Source organism: Bos javanicus, chromosome 16, assembly GCF_032452875.1.
Source record: "Bos javanicus breed banteng chromosome 16, ARS-OSU_banteng_1.0, whole genome shotgun sequence".
NCBI classification, from domain to species: Eukaryota; Metazoa; Chordata; class Mammalia; order Artiodactyla; family Bovidae; genus Bos; species Bos javanicus.
The window spans coordinates 37,447,534-37,457,963 of NC_083883.1; positions in this window are offsets into that span (position 1 = coordinate 37,447,534).

Here is a 10,430-nt window from a genome sequence, read left to right on the forward strand (position 1 = left end):
TCATCAAGAGGCTTTTTAGTTCTTCTTTGCTTTCTGCCATTAAGGGTGGTGCAATCTGCATATCTGAGGTTATTGATATTTCTCCTAGCAATCTTGATTCCAGCTTGTGCTTCATTTTGCATGATGTACATTTTGCATGATGTACTCTGCATGTAAGTTAAATAAGCAGAGTGACAATATACAACCTTGACAAATTCCTTTCCCTATTTGGAACCAGTCTTTGTTCTATGTCTGGTTCTAACTGTTGCTTCTTGACCTGCATCCAGATTTCTCAAGAGGCAACTCAGGTGGTCTGGTATTACCATTTCTTTAAGAATTTTCCACAGTTTGTTGTGATCCATACAGTTAGTTAAAGGCTTTGGGGTAGTCAATAAAGCAGAAGTAGATGTTTTTTCTGGAACTCTCTTGCTTTTCTGACGATCTAACAGATGTTAGCAGTTTGATCTCTGGTTCCTCTGCCTTTTCTGAATCCAGCTTGAACATCTGGAAGTTCACAGTTCACATACTGTTGAAGCCTGGCTTGGAGAATTTTGAGTATTACTTTGCTAGCATGTGAAATTAAAAGACGCTTGCTCCTAGGAAGGAAAGTTATGACCAACCTAGATAGCATATTCAAAAGCAGAGACATTACTTTGCCAACAAAGGTCCATCTAGTCAAGGCTATGGTTTTTCCTGTGGTCATGTATGGATGTGAGAGTTGGACTGTGAAGAAGACTGAGCTCCGAAGAATTGATGCTTTTGAACTATGGTGTTGGAGAAGACTCTGGAGAGAGTCCCTTGGACTGCAAGGAGATCCAACCAGTCCATTCTGAAGGAGATCAGCCCTGGGATTTCTTTGGAGGGAATGATGCTGAAGCTGAAACTCCAGTACTTTGGCCACCTCATGTGAAGAGTTGACTCATTGGAAAAGACTCTGATGCTGGGAGGGATTGGGGGCAAGAGGAGAAGGGGACGACAGAGGATGAGATGGCTGGATGGCATCACTGACTCGATGGACATGAGTCTCAGTGAACTCCGGGAGTTGGTGATGGACAGGGAGGCCTGGCATGCTGTGATTCATGGGGTCGCAAAGAGTCGGACACGACTGAACGACTGAACTGAACTGAACTGAACTGAGCATGTGAAGTGAGTGCAGTGTGTGGTAGTTTGAACATTCTTTGGCATTGCCTTTCTTTAAGATTGGAATGAAAACTGACCTTTTCCAGTCCTGTGCCACTGATGAGTTTTGCAAATTTGCTGGCATATTGAGTGCAGCACTTTTAAGAGCATCATCTGTGAAGGTTTTAAATAGCTCAACAGGAATTCTATCACCTCCACTAGCTTTGTTCATGGTGATGCTTCCTAAGGCCCACTTGACTTTGCATTCCAGGATGTCTGGTCCTACATGAGTTATCACACCATCGTGGTTATCTGGGTCATGAAGATCTTTTTTGTACAGTTCTTCTGTGTATTCTTGCCACCTCTTCTTAATATCTTCTGCTTCTGTTAGGTCCATACCATTTCTGTCCTTTATTGTGCCCATCTTTGCATGAAATGTTCCCTTGGTAGCTCTAATTTTCTTGAAGAGATCTCTAGTCTTTCCTATTCTATTGTTTCCCTCTATTTCTTTGCATTGTCGCTGGGGAAGCCTTTCTTATCTGTATGTGCTATTCTTTGGAACTCTGCATTCAAATGGGTATATCTTTCCTTTTCTTCTTTGTCTTTCACTTCTCTTCTTTTCTCAGCTATTTGTAAGGCCTCCTCAGACAACCATTTTGCTTTTTTGCATTTCTTTTCCATGGGGATGGTCTTGATCCCTGTCTCCTGTACAATGTCATGAACCTCCGTCCATACTTCATCAGGCACTCTATCTATAAGATCTAGTCCCTTAAATCTATTTCTCACTTCCACTGCATAATCATAAGGGTCATACCTGAATGGTCATACCTGATGTAGGTCATACCAGAATGGTCTAGTGGTTTTCCTTACTTTCTTCAATTTAAGCCTGAATTTGGCAATAAGGAGTTCAAGATCTGAACCACAGTCAACTCCCAGTCTTGTTTTTGCTGACTATATAGAGCTTCTGCATTTTTGGCTGCAAAGAACATAATCAATCTGATTTCAGTGTTGACCATCTGGTGATGTCCATGTGTAGAGCCTTCTCCTGTGTTGTTGGAAAATGGTGTTTGCTATGACCAGTGCATTCTCTTGGCAAAACTCTGTTAGCCTTTGACCTGCTTCATTTTGTACTCCAAGGCCAAATTTGCCTGTTACTCCAGGTATCTCTTGACTTACTACTTTTGCTTTCCAGTCCCCTATAATGAAAAGGATATCTTGTTTGGGTGTTAGTTCTAGAAGGTCTTGTAGTTCTTCATAGAACCATTCAACTTCAGCTTCTTCAGCATGACTGATTGGTGCATAGACTTAGATTACTGTGATATTGAATGTCTTACTCAAGGAAAATATGAGCCACACCATGTAGGGCCACCAAAGATGAATGGGTCATGGCGGAGAGTTCTGACAAAATGTGGTCCGCTGGTGAAGGCAATGGTAAACCACTTTAGTATTCTTACCTTGAAAACCCCATGTACAGAATGAAAAGGCAAAAATATATGACACTGAAAGATGAACTCTCCAGGGCAGGAAGTGCCCAATCTTCATGACCCAGATAATCACGATGGTGTGATTCCTCACCTAGGGCACTCCACAGGAGAAGAGTGAAGAAATAACACCAGAAAGAATGAAGACATGGGGCCAAACAATGCCCAGTTGTGGATGTGACTGGTGATGGAAGTAAAGTTTGATGCTGTAAAGAACAATATTGCACAGGAACCTGGAATGTTAGGTCCATGAATCAAGGCAAATTGAAAGTGGTCAAACAGGAGATGGCAAGAGTGAACATGGACATTTTAGGAATCGGTGAACTAAAAGGGACTGGAATGGGTGAATTTAACTCAGATGACCATTATATGGGCAAGAATCCCTTAGAAGAAATGGAGTAGCCATCATAGTCAACAAGAGTCCAAAATGCAGTACTTGGATGCAATCTCAAAAACAACAGAATGATGTCTATTCATTTCCAAGATAATAATAATAGGAATGTATTAGTCATGGCTCTTCAGAGAAACAGAACGAATAGGATATATAGAGATAGATATATCTATAAGAGGAAATTTATTATAGGAATTGTCTCATGCTGTTATGGAGGCAGAGAAGTCCCATAATTTGCCATCTGCAAGTGGAAAACCAGAAAGGCCAGGGGTAATTCAACCTGAATCCAAAGGCCTGACAATCAGGCAGCTGATGGTTTAAGTCCTGGTCTGTTTCTGAAAACCCTAGAATCCAGAGCAGCAGTGTCTGAGGGTTGGAGGAAATGGGTGTCCCTCTCAAGTTGAGAGTAGGAATTTGCCATTCCTCTGCTTTTTTGTTCTACTTAGGCTGTCAACGTGCTAGATGATGATGTCCACCTGCTTTGGTGAGGGTGATGCCCTTTACTTAGTCTACTGATTCAAATGCTGCTGCTTCAGTCGTGTCTGACTGTGTGACCCCATAGAAGGCAGCCCACCAGGCTCCCCCTCCCCTGGGATTCTCCAGGCAAGAACACTGGAGTGGGTTGCCATTTCCTTCTCCAATGCATGAAAGTGAAAAGTGAAAGTGAAGTCGCTCAGTCGTGTCTGACTCCTAGCAACCCCATGGACTGCAGCCTACCAGGCTCCTCCGTCCATGGGATTTTCCAGGCAAGAGGACTGGAGTGGGGTGCCATTGCCTTCTCTGATTCAAATTCTAGTCTCTTTCAAAGATACCCTCAGGGACACAGCCAGAATAATGTTTTATCAGCCATCTGGGCATCCTTTAGTCCTGTCACTTTGACACATAAAAGTGATCATCTCAGGATCTACCTCCTTAAGTTGTTAAACAGGAATATAAAGTAGGTAATAAACAGGCAATACAAAGGCTTCCCTGGTGGCTCAGTTGGTAGAGTCTGCCTGCAACGTGGGAGACCTGGGTTCAATTCCTGGGTCCAGAAGATCCCCTTGAGAAGGGAATGGTTACCCACTCTAGTATTTTTGCCTGGAGAATTCCATGGACAGAGGAGCCTGGTGGGCTACACAGTCCATGGGGTCACAAAGAGTTGGACACACCTGAGTGACTAATGCTAAACATCAAGTAGAAAACAGAAAAGAAAAGTGATCATATTGAATACTTGGCATAGTATTTGGCTTATTGTGCTTGATAACTGCAGTTATTATTGGCCAGTGTAGCTGCTAATATGATGCCAGAAGGTTTATACAGAACAAGAGCTCTTGGGAAAGCCAGGGCTCAGTGATCCTGGTCGTCATTCCACTCACTCGTGTGTTACTGTGAGGAAAGACACAACAATAACTTTTGGAACCAGGAAGTCAAGCACCCTGGCAGGTAGTGTCATGTCCTGTGACTGTATATAAGGCCATCTGATACTTAGGATACATTTCAAAAACTTCAGCAAAGGGGGTCTACCCTTCAGTGAGATCAGTGGGAGCAATGCCATGTAGATGGTAGGTATGAAAGACTAAATGTTATCATTTATTAATCCCCCAAAACAAGCTGTCAGCTAGCTATGGTAGATACTGCAAAAGCCCATTTGCCTAAAGGATTTGCTCCTTGAGAGTATAAAAGTGTTCTCATTACTTGGTGTAGAAATGAATATTAATTTAATTGTAATCCAGTTTATGCAAAAAAAAAAAAAAAAAAAAGCATTTTCCTACCTTCCAGCTCCTCCTCAAAGTACAAGAGATGCAAAACTCGTTTTTCATGTCTCTCTTTTGGTTTGATCCCTGCACGGACGCCACGGGAAAACGTAATCTTTCTAAAATGATGTGGAAAGATACAGTACCTCAGGGAGCAGAAAATCTGGCAAATTTTATACAGGGTATAAAGGTTCATTGTTCTACACGTTTGTTTGCCTACCTGTCTGCCTGCCTACTTGAGTGTGTGTGTCTGTCTCATGCCAGCCAGCAGCTCGATAGCCATTTCAATCAGCAGAAGCCACATGAGGTGGGGGCTACTTAGGCCAGGACAGTCAATGCTAAGGTTTCCCCAAAAATCTCTGACCTGTGAAAATGGGGTCTGTCCCAGCTTGACTCCCATACCTGGATTAAGACTGAGAGGAAAGTAAGCCTTCGCCAGTCAGCAACGGGAACTGCAGCTGCAGCACCACAAGAAATGCAGGACCATAAAGATCTGCGGCAATTGACCTGCCTACGGGCCACAGCTGGGCAAAAGGGGCCTCCAAGGAAGTCAGAGCGTGGTGAGAAAGCCCACAGTACACCACTGAGTCGCTTCAGTGGGGATGCCAGATTAAAGATCTCCAGACCCTGGCCCACCATCTGCCCAGAACAGTCCCTTCAAGCCCAGTGTTGGTGGCCCTTTGCCCGGAGCCTGGGGACAGGCGTCCCCCTGCCCTGACTGCTCCACGTGTAGCCATTTTCCTTGAGCTAGACTTCAGGGGGTGGGGGTGTCTCTGTTCTCTGCCAGAGCTTTTTCTAAAACATTTATTAGACGTCAGTGCTAAAGAGGTTTAGCTCAAGCAGACCCTGAAGGCACAGTGTTGGAAGGATCATCCTTGATGAACAAACCGATAGTGTCCTGATCACAATCCGAAATCATCACCACTAGACTCTGTACTCCTTGGAACCAGGGTACTTCTTAAAGGATGTCAACAAGTGGGAAACTGCAGCGGAAAGGAGTTAGTACAACGAGGAGGTCAGAAACCAGCTCGCACATGTGCTGAAGAAACTGGGGAGTTTTTTTTCACTTTGAAAGGCATGTATGTATGTAGAACTGACACACTGGACATGCACCTGACTTGAATCCTGTTCTTTCAAGAAAGAACCAGGATTGGCAGAAGTTACCAGGAACTAGGTTTTAGTTCAGTGTTTCCCAACAGTGGAATGCTCCCCTGCAAGGAAGGGAGGACACAGCCCCTGGCTAGCTGACCTTGTCTCCAGGAGATGGGAGTTTGGACTCAAGGACTTCTGGCATTATTGTTAGAAGCACTGGACGCAGTGAATTCATCCATGGTGAGTCCCCATTACTTTCAGGCCCTCAGTTAAGGAGCAGAAAAGAAGTTGAAAATTAAGCAGACCCTCTCAACCCTGGAAGACTTCAGGTAAGTGGTCCAGCAAGGAAAGGATCGTGACATGCCTCCAGATTCTTGTCTCATCTACACCTGTCCCTGAGACCAGCAAGACCAGGCCTATCCCGTCTGCCAATACAGGAGATATAAGAGATGCCAGTTCGATCCCTGTTTGGGAAGAGGCCCTGTAGGAAGAAATGGCAAGCCACTCCAGTGTTCTTGCCTGGGAAATCCCACGGAGAGAGGAGCCTGGCGGGCTACAGCCCCTGGGGTCACAAAGAGTCAGACACGTCTGAGTGACTGAGCACGTACACACTGACAGGGGAATGATGCAGTGGGACCTCTGGTCACTGAGCCGAGCCTCAGAGGGGTGTCCACTTGCCTCCTTTTAAGTAGATGGAAAATACAGGCAAGGGATTTTAGTTTCTAAAGCCTAGGATGCACTGACTGGCACCAGATATTTTTCCAAGGTAAAGGCAAAATTCCACCTCTTGCCCCACACTGGGGAAGTACAAAGGACAGGTAAACTCTGAAACCTGTAAAGGGCAGTCTGGCAGTGCATGCCTCCAGACCTTCTTTTCTTACTGCCCACCACATCAGGCATATTTGTGAAAACCATACACCTCTGTGGTCCTGCCATAGCAAACAAACAGAACCACGTGCCCTGTGTCTTCTCTCTACTCTGGTCACATCCACCATCCACATACCTAACAGCAACTCTGCAAAGGACAGGGGGCAGTGGAGACAAAGCAAGGAAGTCTCCCCACACCACACACACACTTTCCGGACTGTTTCCCAAAACAGGATCACAGAAAGCAACTTTTGGAAGTCTGTCTGCCAGGGCCTGGTGACCAAGGTGACACATAGGTAACTTGTCAGTTCCACTGATGACAGGAATACCACTTTCCCAAATAGACCTTCCAAAAAAAAAAAGTTCTTTTTCCATTATTTTCTTATTATGTCCTCACCCAGGATAAGAATTCCAATTCCAGTGAAACAGCAAAGGGTCAGAATGACTTTAAATGAAAGGAATGGAGGGATATTTCTATATGTCCCCACTCAGGGCCTCTGGCTTCTTGCAGAAACCAGAACTTTTCCACAGAATGTTTTTCTGTCCAATACGCGGGGTCCCTAGTGAGGCACAAAATGATGTCCTGTGGACCTCTCAGGCCACAGTGATGGATGGGTAGGGTGCTCAGTGTGGGGCCAGGTACACTGTGTGAGGTGTTGGGCAGGCACCCGCCCATGTTCCTACCACTATGAACAGCCTAGAGACCTTGCCCAGCCCTCCTCTCTCCCAGTTCTTGGGCTCCACTATGGAGCAGTGTATTCTGTCTGCTTCCCACTGCAAACAGAGACTGCCATTGAGCCATTTTCCTCCACACTGCACACAGTTTCTGCTGCCAAGATGTCACCGTGCAACACACTCCCTCACCCCCTCCTCTCTGGGGCTGGCCGAACAGAACCCTGCTGTCCCTGAGCACGTGCGTGAACGTGGGATCAGCAGCCCAGCCCTCCCCAGCCCTCTGCAGAGCGGACCGCATGTGTTTGCCCAAGGGGTTCAGAGAGAGGACAGCTTGGGGGTGGTTCTATTTTTCAGATCTGGATCAGCTCACGCCGCCTGCCAAGCTGCACCTTCTCTTTTGTGGGCAGGTAAACCTCCATGTGAGCCTCTCTGATCTTGAGCAAAGTAGCTGGCAGCCTGGGGTTGACCTGTTCCGCCTCTTGTTCCAGCCCGGCTTCTGACTGGTCCATCAGGCTGCTAGACAAGGCTGCACTGTCCTTTTACCTTGGGGCCCCTTCTCTGCTGCAGGGTACATTCTGCTTCAATCTGCATCTCCTTGTTTCCTGAGTTAGACCCGTCATCCTCCTTGCTTGGACAGAGGTCCCTAACCTCCCTCCCCTCTTTCCTGCCATCCTTGCTCTAGGCTTCCCCTCTCTCCACCCCACTACCCCTCACACCCCCCGCCCCCACCCCCGACACACACACGGAGCTCCAATCTTGGGCAGAACCAACCACAGTCCTCCATAGCCATTCCAATTCCCTAGCACGTGTAGAAAAACAGATGAAAACATTGTCCTTTTCACCCTGAGCCTTTAACCTGGGCAGAAGAATTCTGTTCTCCTTTCTGCACAGAAACACCAGAGCTCCCTAGGCATGGACTGAACAGCCTCCTGGGCACCCCGTGGCGCACACCTCCTCCAGCCCTACCCTGAGCCACAAGCTCCATCTGCCAGAAGCGCCCCTCCCTCTAGAGAACCACTCACTGTCCGCTTTCAACCTGCTGCCACAGCACCCTTCTCTGAAGGGGCCTCAGTACGCAAGCCCAGCCCAGCACAGCCCAAAGGGACATGGTGTGCTCGAGTTATTCATTACTCAAGTTAGAGGAGGTCACAGAGCAGGAAGCACTGGAAAGCAAGGGGAAAGGTGGCCTAGAGGGTGGGGAATTAGTCAGGGTGACCTTCTCAGGGAATTCAGAGCCCTGGCAGGAGGGGCTATCACAGTGGGAAGGTCCAGGCAGTAGCTTCAAGGTTAGACAAGGTCAAATGGAAACAGCTAATTATAATTAAGCTGGTTGCTCAATAGCTCTTGTTATGTACCAGGCAACTGGGCTTAGGGCTTTCCCACATCTCCCATTTAATCCTTGCAACACTGTATCACTCCAATTTTACAACTGAGAGAACTGGCCCTGGCAAGAACAAGGGACTTGCTCAAGGTCACACAGCTGAAGCTGGGTGAATGCAGGTCTGTCTTGCCCTTCACCAGGTTGCTCTTTTTGGTGACATGGTTCAGTCAGTCGCTCAGTTGTGTGTGACTCTTTGTGACCCCATGGACTGTAGCCCACCAGGCTCCTCTGTCCATGGAATTCTCCAGAAAAGAATACTGGAGTGGGTTGCCATTTCCTTCTTCAGAGGATCTTCCCAACCCAGGGATTGAACCCATGTCTCGTGCATTTGGGGCAGATTCTTTTCCATCTGAGCCAGCAGGGAAGTCCAACATGGTTAGATGAGTGAAACAATTCTAGACATTCTAGAATGGAAGGTGAAGTTTGAATCTGGTTCTCATAGAGCTGAGATCATGCTTTCCAGTGGCAATACCAGGTTTGGGTAGAAATACAGAGGTTCCTATAAACCAGGGGGAGGTTGATTTAGAATGAGATGCTGCTATGAAGGCATGACCCTCAAAGCTTGTCAGAACCTGGCAAGAGTTTACCTGCAGGGGAAAGAGAATGAACAAAGCTGGGGAGGTAAAGTTTGAGGGGAGTTTATCCTCCCCTAAAGATAGCAGGGAAGAAGTACCTAAAGGCCAACAGAAAAAGCTCATCCTTGCTGGACACAGGATCAGGCCAATTGGCAATTGCCACAACTCTAGAGAGTAAGGTAGAATACCTCTTTTTTAAGGAGAAAATGAGGGTTCTAATTAAAAACCTGGCAATGTGAGCCTTTCTCTGCATACTTTGTTGTACTACATACTTCTACTGGAAAAGAGAGAGAGAGGTAGAGTGATGGAGGGAGTGGTGGGTAAAGGGAGTTTGCACAAAGGAGGGCTCCGCACTCTCTCACTCAAATCCCCATCCCTTCCCATTTCATCTTTCCCTCCACTCATCCTCTTTCACTGATTTTGCCCACAGGTTTTTCCTGGTTCTGCACATAGCAGGTACTCCATAAACGCATGCCCTTCCCAGTGACCTGTCCCGCTGGCAAGTCCTCCATGAGGTAACTTCTGCTGGGAGGGCATCATGGCCACATGTGCAGCTTCTTTCTGTAGTTCTACCACCAGCTTGGGGCTTTTCCAACACAAACACGGCAGGGGCAAAGCAGGGGGCAGCTTCCTTTCTCCGCAGAGCAGTTCTCAAAGTTGCCCTTGACCCAGGCCTACATGCAGCAGCCCCTCTGGGGCTGGGTGGATGGATGGCTGCTTCTGCATTTCAGGAATTTTCAGGTTTGCCCAGGTCATGTAGGTGGGCCTTGGGAAGGATTCTGTTGACACTACATCAATGCAAGCTTGTCCTTAGAGCTGCCAGGTTGACCTTGGTGACAAAAAGGTGACCCCAAGGAGCATCGCACTACATCAATGCAAGCTTGTCCTTAGACCTGCCAGGTTGACCTTGGTGACAAAAAGGTGACCCCAAGGAGCATCCCCCTGTATGGCTTTCTAAGTATGGGGATGGGAAATCTCCTTTCCCAGGATGGGCTAGGTTGCCCCCTGGGGATGGGGCTTCTCTGCCCTGACTGCAGAGGCTCCCCTGCTGATTTCTGCTGTGTCACTGCCTTGAGAAGGACATGTGAAACTGCTCAGGGGCTTAGCAGAGGGAGATGAAACCAAGAAGTCTGG